The 18,957-nt window shown below is 35.2% G+C and overlaps 1 protein-coding gene and 1 pseudogene across 1 annotated transcript in view; both read right to left on the reverse strand.

Annotated features, from left to right (window-relative positions):
• SGCD (sarcoglycan delta) overlaps positions 1-18,957 on the reverse strand; it is a 938,027-nt gene that overhangs the window by 447,889 nt on the left and 471,181 nt on the right. The window lies entirely within an intron of this gene.
• LOC122203087 lies at positions 10,327-10,424 on the reverse strand (annotated as a pseudogene).

An 18,957-nucleotide genomic window follows, 5' to 3' on the forward strand; every position in this document is an offset into this window, starting at 1 on the left:
ACACTGATAATCAAGTTGTATGGCTAAAATGATCCACTGGTATCATTAACTTCAGGTGGTGCCAAAGTTAACTACTGGAGGCTAAGAACTCACTAGAGCAGAAATGACTGTCCTTGCACTAAACCCAAAGGAGTAATACAACAAACTAAATGAGGTTTGCCTGCAGTGTATAATAGGACACACACTGATCTTGCCTGATTTCCCAGTACATCGTGGGGAAGAAAATATTACTCATATTTTAATCAATTAGTGATCTGCAAATTTCTGGGTAGGGGCAGAGAGCATAGGAAGGACATATTTTAAAGATAGTATCAGTCAACATTTGCTCCTTTATAATCTTTTATAATCATTTTCTAAAATGAACTTTCTTCCAAGAAGGGGGTTGGGTGTATTATCGTGTCAACAAGCATGTCTTTTTTTTTTTTTTTCCACAAGAGAGAAACATTTCACACCATGTTTCTGCCTTATGCACCAAATTGTGTGTTTACTTCAAGACACATTTGATGAGAAGGTGAGATAGAATAGACTGATTTAATGAAAACCTCTCTCTTCCTCTCCAGATTTCCTAATTTCCCTAATAGAAGAAATAGAGGAGAGACCATTGAACTCTCTGATTTATGAAGCATTCAGGAAAATAAAATACCTCACACAAAACAGTATCTAATTTATAATCATGTTATCTGAAGAACCTCCAGCTTTCTAATGAACTTTTACATAATAAATTCATGGTCATCAAAATCCTTAAGACTGAATTATTTAATTACATTGGTTTCCAGCAGAGGACAGACTGTTGCACTCTAACCTAAATTATCTGTAGAGGAGAGAAGAGTTGTTTCTTTCATTAAGAAGTAAAGTTAATTCATAATCAATAGAAGAAATCTACCTTTGACAAAGCTCTGAGCTACATTTGTGCTCAGCAATTACATATTTACACATGGCTGTATTTCTCTAGTCCCATTTCCTTACTTCCCTATCGCAAAGTAGCTTATAGAAATAACAAGCCAAAGAGTCAAATACATTTTAAGATATGGATAACCATGTTCTCTTGCTGGCTCATTTTTGTTTTTGTTGTGTTTTTTTTTTTTTTAATCTGATATAAGTCATCCAAGAGTTACATGGTACAACATGATTGATCTTCTGCCAGAGAATAAAAGCTGTGCACCAAGTGACATTATCAAGCCCAGGTCAACTAGGCCATATGCACAGTCATCCCAATTTGATTTGCAGTAGTGGCCCCATGTTCTTTTTCCAAACTGTATGCTTCAGTCACTGCCAGTGATAGTTCCTGTATGTCATTCAATGTTTTCTCTATGTAAAACCTACCAGAGAGGGCTAGGGAGGGGACAGGCTATGTGTTGTCAAGGTAGAGACTTTGGTTTATAAACAGTTCTCGCTGGTATTATAGAAAAATCTAGTCAGATCCATAAATCTCCATTATCAGATATGAGTTATCCACTGGTAAAATATACCCACCTGTTCTTATATCAGAACTCTTGTGGAAGTGAGAGAAAGATCAAGTATAGGTGGTGACCGAAGGGACCAGACTATGATAACCCCACCTGGTTCGTCCATCTCTTGGCTTTGCTCCTCTCCAAAAGGCATTATACTCAGATCCCACGTGGTAGCACTGTGGCTTCCAGAAGCGCTATAATAACATTTGCCCAGGTCTAAACCCAGCAGAGATGTAGGAGTTAAAGTAATCTAGCAAGAGTCTACAAATGGTCACTGATTGACCGTATTCTCATCTATGAGCCAATCACTGAAGCAAATAGAATCAAATCTGTGATTGTGGCAGCCAGACCTGAGTGCCATGTTCATATTAACCTCATGAACCAAAAGCACAGATAGGATGTTTTTATAAAGCAAAATCAAGTATTGGTACAAAAATTGGTAACTGACGCTGGAGACACTCTATAAATGTATCACACTTCAGATCTGTGGAAAGTTTTCTTACACCTAAATCATTGTTTTCTTACCCCTAAATCACATGTTCGGTCATCTTTTTTTTTTTTTTTTTTTTTTTTGATAATACCAAATACCAGAAATTATTACTGAAAATCCCCCCCCCCCACGAATTAATATATCAGTCTTTTAGATTAAATGAAGATGCTCATTGATAGGGACACTTAAACTATGACTGTTTTTTTGAAAGAATTTATATTAGGTCAGATTCTTCAAGAGAAGTTGTAGATGTAAGAATAGAAGTAGTCCTAATCACTTGGAAGATCCTTGAAAGCACTCCTTTGAATCCTGGAACTCAACAAGATTTCTATTCAATGGACACTCGACTCTGCACATGCTTAGGACTAAAAAGTATCTAGTGCTAGGATTGCCAAATAATACAGGAGGCTGTTAAGCTGGAATTTCAAATAACTAATGACTATGGTTTTGTATAAAGATGATCCAAATATTCCATGGGCCATAGCTATTCTAATATATATGTAGATATATGTTGTACCTTTGAAATTCTAATGTAATTGAGTGGCCTGAATTGTATTTGCTAAATTTGGCTTACCTATCTGCTATCCATAAGTACCATTCCCTTTTTGGATTATTCTGACAATTTAAAAGTTCTTCCTTATGCCAAGGCTTAAAATTCCAGAAAGTACTTCTAGCTATCAAAATGAATTCTCTTCAAATATTGTCCTCATTAAGTGTTACAACAGTATTATTATTATTATTTTCAAGCTGTGTAGCACAGTGCAAAGTTGTAATGATACCCCCATGGGGGAGGTGGGGTGGGACACTACTGGGTTGGGCTCATGCCTCCCATCTATGATTCTGCTTTAATCTAGGATATTAATTTAAGCTCCTGGTTTAGAATTTAAATTTAAATTTTATTATAAAAATGTGGGTTAAGAGAATGAAAAGACAAGCCACAGTCTCAGAGAAAATATTTGCACAACACCTGCTTCATAAAATAGTGGACTCCAACATACACAAATAACTCTTAAAACTCAACAAGAAAACAGACGAGCCGGGGCACCTGGGTGGCTCCGTCGGTTAAGCATCCAACTTTGGCTCAGGTCATGATCTCATGGTTTGTGAGTTCAAGCCCCATGTTGGGCTCTGTGCTGACAAGTTGGAGCCCAGAGCCTGCTTCCGATTCTGTGTCTCCCTCTCTCTCTACTCCTCCCCTGCTCACACTCTGTCTCTCTCTTTCTCTCTCAAAAATAAATAAACATTTAAAAAAATCTTAGAATAAAAAGAAAACAGACAAGCCAATTATATTAATATTGTATTACATATTTTAAAGTTGCTAAGATAGATGTTGAAAGTTCTCATCACAAGAAAGATTTTTCTTTCTTTTTTTTTAATTTTTTTTAACGTTTATTTATTTTTGAGACAGAGAAAGACAGAGCATGAACGGGGGAGGGGCAGAAAGACAGGGAGACACAGAATTGGAAGCAGGCTCCAGGCTCTGAGCCATCAGCCCAGAGCCCGACGCGGGGCTTGAACTCACGGACCGCGAGATCGCAACCTGAGCTGAAGTCAGACGCTTAACCGACTGAGCCACCCAGGCGCCCCAAGAAAGATTTTTCTAACTATGTGAGGTAGCATGTGTTAACTAGACTTACTGTGATCATTTCATGACATATACAAATATTGAATCACTATCTTCTACACACCTAAAACTAATATAATGTTATATGTGAAGTACATATATGAATTTATGTTTACAAATACACAAATTTGCAAGTATATAGATGTAATATTTATATCATATATAATAAGACACACATGTATCAATATGACATATTTCATATGGAAAGTAAATGAATATAATATTTATATGTAATATAAATAATAGTACTATATGTATAGAAGGAAAATGGACAAACCAATTAAAAACTGGGCAAAAAACATGTACATCGAGCTCACTAAAGAAGACCTGCAAATAGTAAATAATCATATGAAAAGACACTCAGCATCATATGTCATTAGAGAACTGCAAACTGAAACAGCAATGAGATGCCATGGAACATTTATTAGAATGGCTAAAATCCAAAACATTGAGAACACCAAATGCTGGGAAGGATATGGGGCAATAGGAACACTCACACATTGCTGTCAGGAATGCAAAATGGCACAGTTTCACAATTTTTTGCCAATATTTCTGGTCGAACAAACACACTTGCCTTTGGAAACTTAAGCAACTACTTCTAAACTCCTTTGAATCAGGGTAATGTGTTATTATCTGACTGAACCAAAACACAGCCACATGTTCCTTTTAGGTGCACATAAATGTTGACACTCTAAAATTATTGTTTCCAATTTCCATTCCTCTCAATTTCTTGCATCTATCAATGCTCTGACTCGATTTAAGTTGAATAAATTATCTGAAGCACCTGTAAACGCTTTCTAAACTTTCTTTTTCCCTTCACTAGTATTAAATGCCGTAGCTTTTTAATGTTTGTCTCTTGAACACACCCTTGCTCATCAACAGTGGCACCTGAAGTAAGTGGAAATCCATACACAGAATAACTGACAGTCAAGTTATGGTTGGAGCATTCCCATTATGCTGTTTAATTACTGGAAGTTATAGGAGCTTTCAAATGTAACATTTATTACTCTGTTTTATGATACTTTATTACAAAGGCATTGCACAAATAATTGCCCTTCTCTGAATAAAATCTGGAGAGCAAATCTTAGCATTTTACATAGACAATGGATATAGCCTATATTTATTTTTCCTATGGGCTATTTTTATATTTGGCCACAAATTTTTCCATGCTTCCATTAGGATAGGCAAAATAAATTGTAATTGATCAAGCTTTCTCTGGTTTCCTGTTGTCAGGAGGATATTCCTATGATCCTCCAAAGAGGGAAAACAATGCATCAAAGAAGTCCTTTCAGGCAATCCCATACCAGTTCTTCATCTCCAGCTATGATACATCAGAGATGAGTTAAAAGGGCTTTATTTTGTGTAAAGAGACAATTCCTGTATCTTTGTCTTTATATTTTTCTGATGGGATAAATGGTCCTTTTAATAGGAGAGAAAACACTGGGGATCTAGGGAAATGTACAGGAAGAGCCCCAGACAATATTACTCAATAAATATACATGGAGTGAAGTGCGAATAAAGGCAATACAAAGTCCCAGAACTGCCTAAAATAAAACGTGGCATATTTATTATAGGAGATACTAATAGGCATGCTAATATACTCAGAAGGAGCTACGATTCCATTAGGCTTTCAGAGTCTGCCAAATCATCCCAGGTTTGGAATATGTAGAGACCTAATGATACATGCTGTATATGTCAGTCACAACACAGCTTGTATAAGTTAAAGAAACAGTTTGTTGCCATTCGTTTCTCAGAGAAGCAGAGTTACTAATGTTAAATCCTCAGATGGAATGTGAAAGACTCACCAGTATCAGATGGGTTGTTAAATAGTGACCTCGAAAGAAGTAGAACAAGAATCCATGGGTAAACACATAGAGATGGGTTTCTGCTTCAATTTTAGGCATCTGTCCAACAGTTGAAACTGAGGGTGAAATTGTTTTTAGAAACAGGTATTTGAGGTGCTTAAGCAGAGATACTTAAGATGCTAACGGGTTTCACTCATTGGATTGTTGTTTCATCTAAGACAGTTCTAATCTGTTGTTAGTGATCTTAAAAAATCATGAATACTTAAGTTAATGGTGGCAAAGCTGAGGATTTTAAATGGAGGCTTATGGAGGTTTTAAAGAAAATTTCTGGGTACATTCTACTAACTTTAAATGTAGACCAATGTTGGCTCTCCTCTTGGTTTTCATTTTTCTTGGTAGAACTGTTTGAAATACTCACTCTTCTTATTAGCCAAGATTAGGGGACTGACTTTTTCTGTTGCCCAATCTTATGCTCTAATGGCTACTGGCATTGCCTCTGAGGGGCATTCCTAAAGCTCCCAATAGTGCCTCTGAAGTTCATTACTGAAGCTATACCTTAAGCTGTCAAGAAAAGACAAGGATACCTCAGAAGCCCAACACAGGAGGTTGATGGTGATCTATGAGACCTGGAATGGGGAATAGTAAAACAGTCAAGTTCTAAAGCAATCCTTGCTTCCTCCTGATTGGCATGTCTGAATGGTACACAATTCCTGCTCTCACCAAACAAACTTAAGCCAGCAATTTGGGTTACCGTGGTACTAACCTTCTTCTCAACTCTGTGAATCTACAGCTCTTGTACCTTTTCTCATGGATCTAGTTTCTAACTCTTAGTCCAAATTATCAAGATAATCTGAGAAGCTAATCCTGGGTTAGTAAATCTTCTAGTCCAATAAACTTTCCCAAGTTTACCTTGTATTCGATATTAATAATGGGTTCCCAGAACCCACCTTTCAACAAAGTATGGAAGAGAATTTCCATGGAAGTGGCCTCAGTTCTATCAATTATTGCTAAGTCTAACCATCAGCAACCACCTACTAGTTTCTTCTCAGATATCATGGTGGCTTCTTCTTCTCATTGTGTTCCAAACCAAATTCATTACCCTTCCTTTCTATAATTTTTCCTGTATCTTTCCTACTGAAACAACCCCTCTTCCAAGCTACTTATTTCCTTGTCTATCCTCAATAATTTCCACTCAAAACTTCAAATTCAGCTTGACTTCTGTTTTTCTCAGGACAGATTGTACACAGCTGATTACTTTTATGCAATGTATACGCATAAGCTGATATTTATACTTTAAGAAATATTTATATATCTAAATACCTTGTATGAGTATTACGAGTATTGATAATACAGGTGATAATAAGTAACTGTTCTGGGCTTACACAACTATTTACTTGACCACTAAACATTTACTAAGCACATACTACAAGCCCATCACTATGCAAAGTACTGGAGATAAAACAAGTGAATGTTGCTGCTTATACCCTGATTGCAGTACTTGTATTTGAAATCATTTCAAATAAGTGTCCTAAATGCCTAAGAGCTTACCATTTATTTTCCTTATCAAAGTAGAAATCATTCAACTGGGTAAATCAGGTGGTATAAGTGTTACTTTTCCACAAAACTTAGGCAAACTCTTGAGTAAACAGATGAGAGAGTCTCTCCTAGCTTTCTACTTTCCTTATATCATCTATCAGAATGGCTAAAATTAACAACACAAGAAACAACAGGTGTTGGCGAGATGCAGAGAAAGGGGAACCCTCTTGCACTGCTGGTGGGAATGTAAACTCATGCAGCCAATCTGGAGTATGGAGGTTCCTCAAGAAACTAAAAATGAGAACTACCCTACGATCCAGCAATTGTACTATCAGATATTTACCCAAAGGACACAAAAATACAGATTCAAAGAGGTACATGATCCCCAATGTACAGCATTATGAACAATAGCCAAACTTTGGAGAGAGCCCAAATGTCCATAGACTAATGAATGGATAAAGAAGATGTGGTATATATAAACAATGGAATATGACTAAGCTATCAGAAAAATTAAATCTTGCCATTTGCAATGACATAGATGGATCTAGGATGTAGTCTGCTTAGTGAAATAAGTCAATCAGACAAAGACAACTATCATATGATTTCACTCATGTGGACTTTAAGAAACAAAACACGTTAACATATAGGAAGGAGAGGGAAAAGAGAAGAAAGGGAAACAAACCATAAGAGACTCTTAACAATAGAGAACAAATGAAGGGTTGATGAAGGGAGGTGGGTGGCAGATGGGTTACATGGGCGATGGGTATTATGGAGAACACTTGTTATGATGAGCACTGGGTCCTGTATGTAAGTGATGAATCACTGAATTCTACTCCTGAAACCAATGTTGCACCATATGTTAACTACCTGAAATATAAATAATCAAAAATAAAAATCAATTAAAAGACTGAGGCAAACTCTTTTGAGTAAAAAGATTAGAGAGTCTCTCCTGGCTTTCCAGTTTTCTTTTATCATTTGTGCTCTTCTCCCTGTTTTTGTGTCTCAATTGAAAATTATCTTCTGTCAGTTATAGTAAATACTGATTCTCAATCTCTTTATTTCAGTAGAAATATAAATGACACCACTGAAAAAATCAAAACTCAAATTGTGTTTTGAAACTATAGGAAAATTTGGCATCCATTCTCTTAACAAACTGTTGATTTCTGGTCTAGCAATAGCAGCAAGCACATAGAATGCTGAGTAAGAGGTCCTGAAGACAAAATTAAGAGAGACTCAAAATGTCATTTCATGGCACCGTATATTCTAGTTTAGATTTTCAAAGGGCAGTGTGCATTCTTTAGTATTTACTGGGATATATGATTGTAATTCTAATGATAATAAAAGTAATAGTCTTTTCGGCAGATTGTGCTAATAAGAGTTTTTCTGTCATCTCATATGTTTAGAAAATACCCTATTAATCTTCACAGTGTGACATTTTTATGTGTGGTAAGTAATTAATATTTTAAGGCAGATTGATAGCTAGATTGCTTACCACTGAGGAATATTTTCAGTCAAGAGAGAGTTATTTTACTAAAGTTGAACTTCACTAAAGTTGAACAAGCTCTGAACTGTGAAACACCAAGGTTAAAAAAAAAAAAAAAAAAAAAAAGCAAACTGTCACCTTTGACACCTAGCTAGCACTGGATTGGTTTCTAGTGGCTTTAAAAGGCTTGCATGGGAAGTTATCAATTAAGTGGTCAATGATTAAGATAATTTCACAGAAATGATAAAACAAAGAGGTTAAGTGACTTGCTCACTAAAAGTGAAAAAGCCTAACATAAAATTTAACTTATCCTTATATTCTTATTTTCTGGTTTAAATGATAACTCAGGGGATTTCTACCAAGAGGTGACGTCGTGCAGATTTTTTGTTTTGTCTGGTTTTTGCTTGATAACAATCTTTTCCCCAAAGTGATTTCTGTGGTTAATTTGAGTTAGACTAGTTACAACAAGACCTACTGGTTCTTATAAAACTGCCATTTCACGAAATGAAAATGTAGCCAATTGGGACTAAAATATAATTTGGAAATAAATCTCATTGGAATGTAGTTGTTATTAATAATGATGATAAGGTCATGTTGGGACACTAAAAACCTATCTGTGCTTCTGATAGTTTGTATCCTTGTTTTTAGGCTCAAATACCTCCCTCTTTTGTCTGGGACACTATTCTTCATGTTTTGTCCACTTTAAAAGGTAATTGAAGAATAATGGTTGTCTCCGGGGTAGGTCACCATCAGAAAGTTAATCATGACATAGAATGCCAAATTTTTAAGAGAACAGATCTGGGTCTGAGTGATGAAAATTGAACCTTGGCCCTACCATTTACTGGCTGTGTAATGTTGGACACATGTCTCTAACCTTCCTAAACCTCAGTGTTGCCATCTATACACTGGGGGTGAAAACTGTACATATATAGACTGAACAAACCAATGCAGATGAAACAGCACAGTGCCTATTTTATAGTAAGTGAGCAATCAACAAAAGAGAACTGTTATCATGTTAACACAAATTCATAACTTCTCTATGTTGACATTTGTTATAAAAACCCAGAATTGAAAGAAGATATGGATCATAATTGGATTCATTAATTTATGCACCAATTTTAATTTTCCCTTCATTGGATGCATACCTTATCACATATGTTGATTTATCTAAAAAGACATGCCCTGTTGTGATTACTGTTCCATTTGTGGCTGTCCTTGGACAGAAAGCAACTGTCACACAATCTACATCCTGCTGCTTTGTTGTCACGTTAGCCACAAGCCAGTCATGTCATTTAGGTTCCCCCTCTGCATTCAATCTGTCACCACATCCTGCTGTTCACTCTTCCATGGCATCACTAATGTCAGCCCCATGCTCTCCATTCTTGGAAACACAGCATTCCAGCCATTGTCTGCACAAACAAAATCCAACTTATTTCCCAGGATTCTACCTCACTGCATCAACTATTTCTTTAGAAAATCAACAGGTCCAAAGTCTTGTCCAATTTATGAAATCCTGCACTATAAGCTTTCAATTCAAACCATGAGCAAACAAAAACCACGTACTCACTTCCCCCAACAGTCTCATTTTGGAATTCTGGGTATTGTTCTCCTATGTTAAACCAACACCAGGGTAACTCTGTTTGCTTATACAATATTATCGATCTCTCATAGAACTAGTTCTACATAGTCCCATCCTTCTCAGCACCCATGCAACAATCTCCATTGATCACCTAAGAAAATTCAACTCCTTCAGAGGCTATCTATCCAAATGGCCCTGAGTTTTCACAATCCTATATTGTGAATGCTATTACTTTCAGTCCAAAGAGTCAAAATTAGTTACTTCCCATAAACTTTATCAACTCTTCCTGCCTCATCTGATAAAACTTATACATTCAAAGTAAGAAGAAACTGCCCATTGCCTACCACTTACTCCCTCTTTACATTCTTCCAAATAAATACAAGGACTAATTTCATAGTTTTAAACTGATAAGAACAGATACTACACGTGATCTTAGCCAAAAGGCCGAGAAGCGATTAATTTCATAGCTATAATAATTAGTTTATTATTTACATTGACAGCAATACATCTTCATAATAGTACATGGGAAGATTGGAGGTTGCTGGTGAAGGTTGACCAGGGAGGCATATCAGAATCTTCAAGATGGAATACGCCCACTAAAAATACAAGTAAAACATGATTGACAAGAAAGGTTACCTAAATGGTGCTTTATTTTTCATACTAAGTAGAAAAAAATATTTTAAGCAGATGCACCCAACAATTTTCAAAGCAATCAAATAATGTATAGTTTTTGCTACTTCTGTCTCTTTAAAAGTCAAATAACTGTCCAGTGACTGATGAATGGATAAAGAAGATGTGTGTGCGCGCACACACACACACACACACACACACTAGAATATCATTCAGCAATCAAAAAGAATTAAATCTTGCCATTTGCAACAACGTGGATGGAACTAGAGTGTATTACGCTAAGTGAAACAAGTCAGAGCAAGACAAATATCATGCGATTTCACTCATTTGTAGAATGTAAGAAACAAAACAGATGAACAAAGTAGAAAGGAAGGAAAAATAATATGAAAAGAGAGAGGGAGGCAAACCATAAGAGACTCTTAAATACAGGAACAAACTGGAGGGGTGTTTAGTGGAGGGACAGTCTAAATGAGTGATGGGCATTAAGGAGGGCACTTGTTGGGATGAGCACTGGGTATTTTACGTAAGTCTTGAATCACTCGGTTCTACTCCTGAAACCAATACTACACTATATGCTAACTAATTTGAATTTAAATGAATAAATATTTAAAAAATAAATACTTGAGGTCTTAAAAAAATAAAAGTCAAATAACTATCTTCTTCCTGCTCTAGTATGTTTTTAAAAATACATTATTATGTTATTTGCTTTGAAACTTCAATGAACATTCAAAGGAGAGCAGTCCATTTTTATGCTCCATAAGAAGATGTGAGATTTGTAAAAATTTCAGAAAAACAAGTCCAGAATGAATCCCATTTCAAAAGCTAACCATTTTACTTCACTCAAGGGTTCTTTAAAGTACCAACTTCTACCTGAAATTATTTATTACCAAAAAAATCAAATGTACCTCACCTCCTACAGAATAAAAACCAATAGATGATGTTGAGTATAAGAACTTGTTAAAACTTGCCTCTCCCTTCCTTGAAAAGAAAATATTAACAAATTCAACAGAGTAACTAGCATAAGGTGAATTCTCTACATGTAGGAATCTCAAAAAGTAGAAATTGTTAATATTTCCTCTGTCTCAACCCATAAACACTTGCAAATACTTAAAATGTGGAATCTTAGCAGTGGATAGAACTTTAAAAATCGTCTAGCACAATACCTTTGTTCCCATGAGAACCTTTTCTACTTGACTTTTGTCTGCAGTCTGAGAACAGTTGTTTCCAATGACAGTGAGTTCATTCGTCCTGGAAGAAGCCTCGTCATTTTCTTAAATGAAAGTATCAGAACTGAAACTTTCATGCTTACATCTATTCATTGGTTCTAACTAGGCCATATGGAGCCATGAAAAATGAGCTCATCCATTTCATCATCATAGATCCTACAACAATTCCATTTCATACACATTTCAAAGTCTTCAGTTCTCTAAGCTGCCAATTGTTCCAACCATTCTTGTTGAGAAAATGAGAGGAGTTAAAATAATGAGGCTGAAAATCAGTCTGATCGAGCTCTCAGTACCAGCCCTGTCCTACATGAGTTGCAGGTCCTTGGGCAAGATATTTAATCTCTATGAAACTTGTTTTCATCTGGGAATAACACCATTTAATTCACAAATTTTGTTATTAAGATTAGTAGATCCTGTATGTAATTTGCTTAAAACACACAAAAACTTGGAAGAAAGCGTTGATATTTTCATAATGGTTTTGTTTTACCATTGTCTCTTGGGATGTACTTCCCTATAAGCTGATAAATCTCCAAAAATAAATGAGTCTCATAAACATAATAAAATTCCTATTATTATTGAGATTACTACAGTTAGATACCCAGTCTACCATTCATACTATCACGTACTAACAATTTAAGAAACAATTCTATTTTCTGATTATTTTCAATACATACTTCATGCCTGTATCTGAAGTTTTTGATTTATAGTGATAAAAATCACAAAAAGCTGGTCTACTTGATAGACTCTATTGGACACACGAGTAAATTAAATAACATCAGGACATGTTAAGATTTAAGCACACGCAAACATGCACAATATCAAAATGGAACAAACTCCCTTATCTAGCTAATACTCTGAGGTATGAATCGGAAATCTAAGGTACAGATTCTGTGGCAAAACTCCAAAAATATGTATTCATAAAGGCCGAGCTTTGCAAAGCAAATAACAAAACCAGAAATGTTCCTTCTTCTCCAAACCTTGAATTACCATGACAGCTCCAGTATGTGTGAATTCTCAAATACTTATAAAAATGATACCAGATTTTAACTGAAGGCAGAAATATGTGAATATTTATTTTGTCCTATATTTTTGTCTCCAGAATTCATTGAAAATCTGTAGAAGAATAGAAGCAGCCTAAGATTTCAAACATGGTAATCCTACCCCTGGGAATTTAAAGACAAAGATCGTGTGCTAAAATGGCAGTGTTACACTCTCCAGTTCCATCCACGTTGCTACAAAACCAGAGAGTGTTATGCTAAGTGAAATAAGTCATAGAGAGAAAGACAGATACCATATGTTTTCACTCTTATGTGGATCCTGAGAAATTTAACAGAAGACCATGGGGGAGGGGAAGAAAAAAAAAGGGTAGAGAGGGAGGGGGCCAAAACATAAGAGACTCTTAAAAACTAAGAACAAACTGAGGGTTGATGGGGGGTGGGAGGGAGGGGAGGGTGGGTGATGGGTATTGAGGAGGGCACCTGTTGGGATGAGCACTGGGTGTTGTGTGGAAACCAATCTGATAATAAATTTCATAAAAAAATAAAAAAAAATAAAAATAAAAACGAAATTAAAAAAAATAGATAAAAATGAAATAAACTGGCAGCGTTGTTACCATAGCAAAATGTACATTAATTAACTTGGCATTTTGTGAATTGTACCTCTGCATGTTTTGATCTAAAATACTTCTCATATATAGGGTTAAAACTTTGAAAACTACAGAAGCAGACAAAATAATCAATTATTTCCACCATTACTAAATCTTATGGCTGGCCTTAGTTGTCATTATATCAACTAAGGTCTAGATGGCAGGAATGGTATTTGTAGCTCTATCACTAAGAGATAGCAACATAAATAAGGCTCTGGCTTCTATTTTTAGTTTGACCTCAATAAAGTATTACAGAGTTACAGCTGCTTCTCAATGATTTGATTAGCTATTCAAATCACAAGGTCTCATTTTAACAGACTTGGTGATCCTAAAGCATGTGTGAAGTGTTATGGTTTTTTTTAATGTGTAGGGATTATGCAAAAAAAATAAGATTCAGAATGCTTTTATGATACATTAACTCAGTTTAACTTGTAGTCCAACTACCAGAATGGAAATTCTCTCTCAATTGAAGAAATTTGCATATATATGCACCCATACATACATTTATGTATGTGTTCACTTGTCTATGTATATCATCAGTGTGTTTAGCTTTTTAATTTTACCAAATTAACTTTTTAAATATTTTTACAGTACTTTCACAACTCTTATCTAATTTTATCCTTACTATGTATGCTCCTATATATGGAAGAGGTGAATAGATGTGAGTGCCCTTCAAAGATGAAGAAATTAAAGTAGATAAAGATCCAATACATTTCACCTGGTCACAAAGGAAGACACAGGTCTCTTGACCTACAGCTTTGGAAATCTCAACTAGATAGTATTTAAAAAGAGAGAAAAGAGGCAGCAAGAAAAAAAGAGAAAAGGAGGTAAGGAGAGAGGCAGATAGAGAGATAAAAAGAGTGAAAGAGGGAAAGAGACTCTACTCAGAAACATTTATATGATTGAAGTACATTTCTTCCTTGTGGCTATCTCATTTCTTTTGACCAAGCATCTATTTTAGGATAATGGCAAGACAAGACAGTGAATAAGTGTATCAGTGAGTGGACATGGGTGAATATACTACTTGGAAAACACTCTGCGAGGTCCTGTGGAATGAAGATGGAAATGTGAGTAGTTTAAATATAAAGACAGCATTGCATCTGTGACAACATGGATGGAACTTGAGGACACTGCGCTAAGTGAAGTAAGTCAGAGAAAGAAAAATACTGCATCCTGTCACTTATACATTGAATCTGAAAGAGCTGAAGTCAGAGAGTAGAATAGTGGTTACCAGACACACAGAGGTAGGGGAAATGGGGAGATGTTGGTCAAAGATTACAAACTTCCAGTTATAAATAGGATAAGATCCGGGGATCTAATATACAGCATAGTGGTTATAGTTAATAATATTGTGTTACATACTTGAAAGTTCCTAAGAAAATCATCTTAAATTTTCTCATAACCAATAAGAAATGGTAATTATTTGAAGTGACTGAGGTGTTAGCTAACGCTATGATGGTTATCTTTTCAAAATATATGTGTATTAAATCAACATGTGTATACACTATAAACTTACACAATGTTATATGTTAATCATATCTCAATGAAGCTGGTAAAAAATAGGACATAGTTCTTTTCTTTAATGAAATTTACGGTCTAATAGGCATAAGCATGAAAACCATATAAATATACTAATACACTTATTTATATTAGCAGAATGAATGTACACACAGAAAGAATAGGGAATAAGCTATTCTTTTACCCACTGGTAGAGTTTTTAAAACTACAAAATAAAAACTGTCATAGTTCTGCAAACCAACTCGTGACTCTGGCCTTTTCACACAAGACTCGGGTCAACTTCACCAAGAGTTTAGAAAAGTATTCAGGCAACAATAGCCATTTCAGCAAAATGCCAATTTAGTAAATTGTAGTTGGATAAACTAAGTTTTGCCAAATAGAAAATGTTGGCCATAACATTATTCCATCGCAGGCTGAAAATCTGATGAGGTTAAGTTCTATTAAACTGTTGCCAGCTTACAAGAGTCAGGTGCTAGCAAACATATGGCAATTTTCTTTCTGTTCCAGCCTTAAAGTAAATCTGACTCCTCGTCTCTTTTTTTTCTTTTTCTTCTTCAGACAGTGGTGTATGTAATATCTTTCATGTTGTTTGAATGACAATATTACATTTTAGAAAATATAACACTGTTATTAATGTTAAAAGTTCTATTAATAGCTTCTTTCTTTCATTAGGCTAATCACTGTAATATTTTTGCCATTATTTTGATGACAAATAGAGCAAATAAAAAGATGAAGAAACAGTAAAAAAAATCCCCCCAAAGCCATGGTGATACATACTTATTTTTATTTTACATTATTAGCTGTTATTTTCTCTGTTACTTGGTATGTATTGGTCAAAAGATTAACATCTTCACTTTTAAATTTATTTATGTTTTACTTCACTGAAAAAAAAATTGGGGGAGTTAAATTTGGCATAGTTCAGAAGGTCAAGCAACTGTAGGTTAAACCTTTCTTAGCTATTACCTATGCAAAGAAAGATAAGCCAGAACTAATTTTTGTACAAAAGTAATAATATTTAAAGTTAAGGGGATTTAAAATCCATTTTAAGGCTGCCCCACACCTATTCCTTGTATTAGAAATTCTACGGAAGAAGAAAAGCCAAAGGGGAAAAAAAAGAGTTAATGGTTAGCTTAGAAAACTCATGGCTAGTATTTCTTCTTGCTGGTCTGTGAATGTGTGGTAATATTATACTCTTTTAGAAGATTAGGATTTTATTTTTAGGTAATCTTTAAAACCAAAATATTTCACTATACTATTAAAAATCAAATTAAATTTTTCTTCATGACTGCATAAATTAAGCCTGACATCAATACACTTTACATAAGTATATTTATAATGCCATGCCATTTTCAGAGATGCTATTGTTTAAAACACCATGCATTCTGTTTTCAATCATGTTAATACTCTTGTGGTCTTAATATTAAAATATTACATTCCTATGATTATACTTGCTTTAATTTTTTTCTCCAGAACTCACATCATTAAAGTATTCTTTTTTTCTGGAATTTCTCCAAATATATTTACCTTGTCCCTATGACAAATGTGTTTAAGAGCCCGAGACTATCATGACAGAATACAAGTTACAAAACTGCATCAAGTGCATGTCTCTACTCTTGAAAAAGCTCATACTTCATTTTGAAAGTGCTAGGTATAATGTAGCACCTTATGGGTGGTGGCATAAGAGACAGCTGGGAATAAAATAAGTATTGCCTTAGCTTTATAGAGATACTTCCATAAACAAACTAATCTAGTATTTCAAATTTAAGAGTTTAATTTTACAGAAGTAAAAGAAATATGGCAGAAGAATATATATATACAAAACATGACTAGTGGAGATATAATTCTAAAAGCAGCAACAATGAAATGGTATTTATCAGTAGAGAAATTGTTAAATATTTTAAGGCACATCTACAGTTGTTAGGTGTGGAGAGTCACAAGAAACTGTCCTTCAAGAAGTCCAGTCAACATTTTCATTGAAGCCAGATTGTCCCAAATCCTTTGAATAGCTAATGGGTTAAACTACACAGCCAATGGATTAAACTACACAACCCACATCCACTGGTAGCTCTCCAATGTGCTGAAATATAAGTGCTTCTAATCATAACTAAGAACTACTTAAAATGAAGGCTATGTGAGTCAACTCCAAAAGGCAGAAGAGCTACAGGGAATCAGGAGAGTTTCAGACTCATTTGATACAAATGACCATATATTGATTATTTATCAATATATAATATCTAAAATCTAGAATAGATGTAAAGTTGATTGCATTTGCTTTCTACTGGATCACTGTATAACCAAACTCCCGAGGAGAGAAAAAAATGGAGCTTTAGTTTGTAGTGAGAAGCAGACAGACTCACTTCAAGTTCTGCATAACAAGTCTTGTATTAAAGGTGTTCTCATGTAAGAAGTCTTCTTGGATTAATTCCACCTCTTCTTTTTTCTTTTTAATGTTTTATTTACTTTTTACAGGGAGAGACAGAGCACGAGTGGGCGAGGGGCAGAGAGAGAAGGAGACACAGAATCCAAAGCAGGGTCCAGGCTCTGAGCTGTCAGCACAGAGCCCAATGCAGGGCTGGAACCCACAAGCCACAAGAACATGACCTGAGCTGAAGTCAGACACTTAACCAACTGAGCCACCCAGGAGGCCCTAATTCCACCTATTCTACGTATTCCTTTAAACAGTAAGTTATAAACGGCATTTTTATAATTTATGCTCACAACTCTTCCCATGTATTTTATGTCTCTCAAGTTGAATTTCATGCTTATTAATAATGTTGAGTTTTATAGCTAACTTTTTATTATCTAAAATCATGTTTTTATGGAGGGTCTCAAAAATGCTTTAATGAATAAATTGATAGAAAAGAAACACAGTGACCACTTTTCTTAACTTTTTTATTTTTCTCAATGACAGAAGACAACTGTCAAAATGACCAGTTGCTAGAGTGACAAGTGCAACAAATGCAGATGGATCAACAGACAAAAATTTCCCCTCTACCTCTGGTTTCTACCTATAATTTTAGTTAATGGTAGCCTCTTTATTCCACAGTTTTAAAACACCTATGGTACATTATAATCAAGAGTCTATATGCAATTGATATTGAAATAATTTGGGAAAAGATTTGGAAAGCTCAGCAATAATCTAATTTTGATGTAGATTTAGATATTCCCTACAGAAGTGCCAAAGCTTAAATGTAGAAGGTAAAAACTGATAGCGTAATTAGAATCAAGAAAGCATTTTAGGGGCACCTGGGTGGCTCAGTTGGTTGAGCGTCTAACTCTGGATTTTGGCTCAGGTCATGATTGTAGGGAGCCATGGGCTCAAGCCCAGCGTTGGGCTCTGTGCTGAGCATGGAACCTACTTAGGATTCTCTCTTGCGCGCGCGCTCTCTCTCTCTCTCTCTCTCTCTCTCTCCCTCCCTCCCTCTGCCCCTCTCCCCAAATTGTGTTGTCTAAAAAATAAAAATAAATTAATAAAAAGGAATATATTTTAAATCTATAAACAGCATTAAAGATCAGCTAATCCAAACTGCTTATATTTTAGAACTGGGAAATATTAAGATCCAGAAATATAAAATGACTTGCTTTAAGTTACAAAGAACAGGGCTAGGACCAACCAAAAGTCATGCCTCTTCCTTGCTACTTTTCTTTTCTGAATATTTTCCTTTTATAATTTGTGGCTTTTAAAAAAATTATATTGACGGAGTCACAAGCATCTTAAAGCCATCAGAGCAAAAGTACAATTATCTCTGATGAAGAGTAGAAGGTGTCATACTTTGTCAGCTGATTTTTGCCTTTTTCAAAATGGCGGAAACTAAAATGTCTAAAAGACATTTGCAAGAAGAGACTACTCTGATCTAAATCATTATTTCTTTTTAAAAAAAAAAATTTAATGTTTATTCATTCCTTGAGAGAGATAGACAGCATGAGCATGGGAGAGGCAGAGAGAGGGAGACACAGAATCTGAAGCAGG

The sequence above is a fragment of the Panthera leo genome, chromosome A1, assembly GCF_018350215.1.
Source record: "Panthera leo isolate Ple1 chromosome A1, P.leo_Ple1_pat1.1, whole genome shotgun sequence".
Taxonomy (NCBI): domain Eukaryota; kingdom Metazoa; phylum Chordata; class Mammalia; order Carnivora; family Felidae; genus Panthera; species Panthera leo.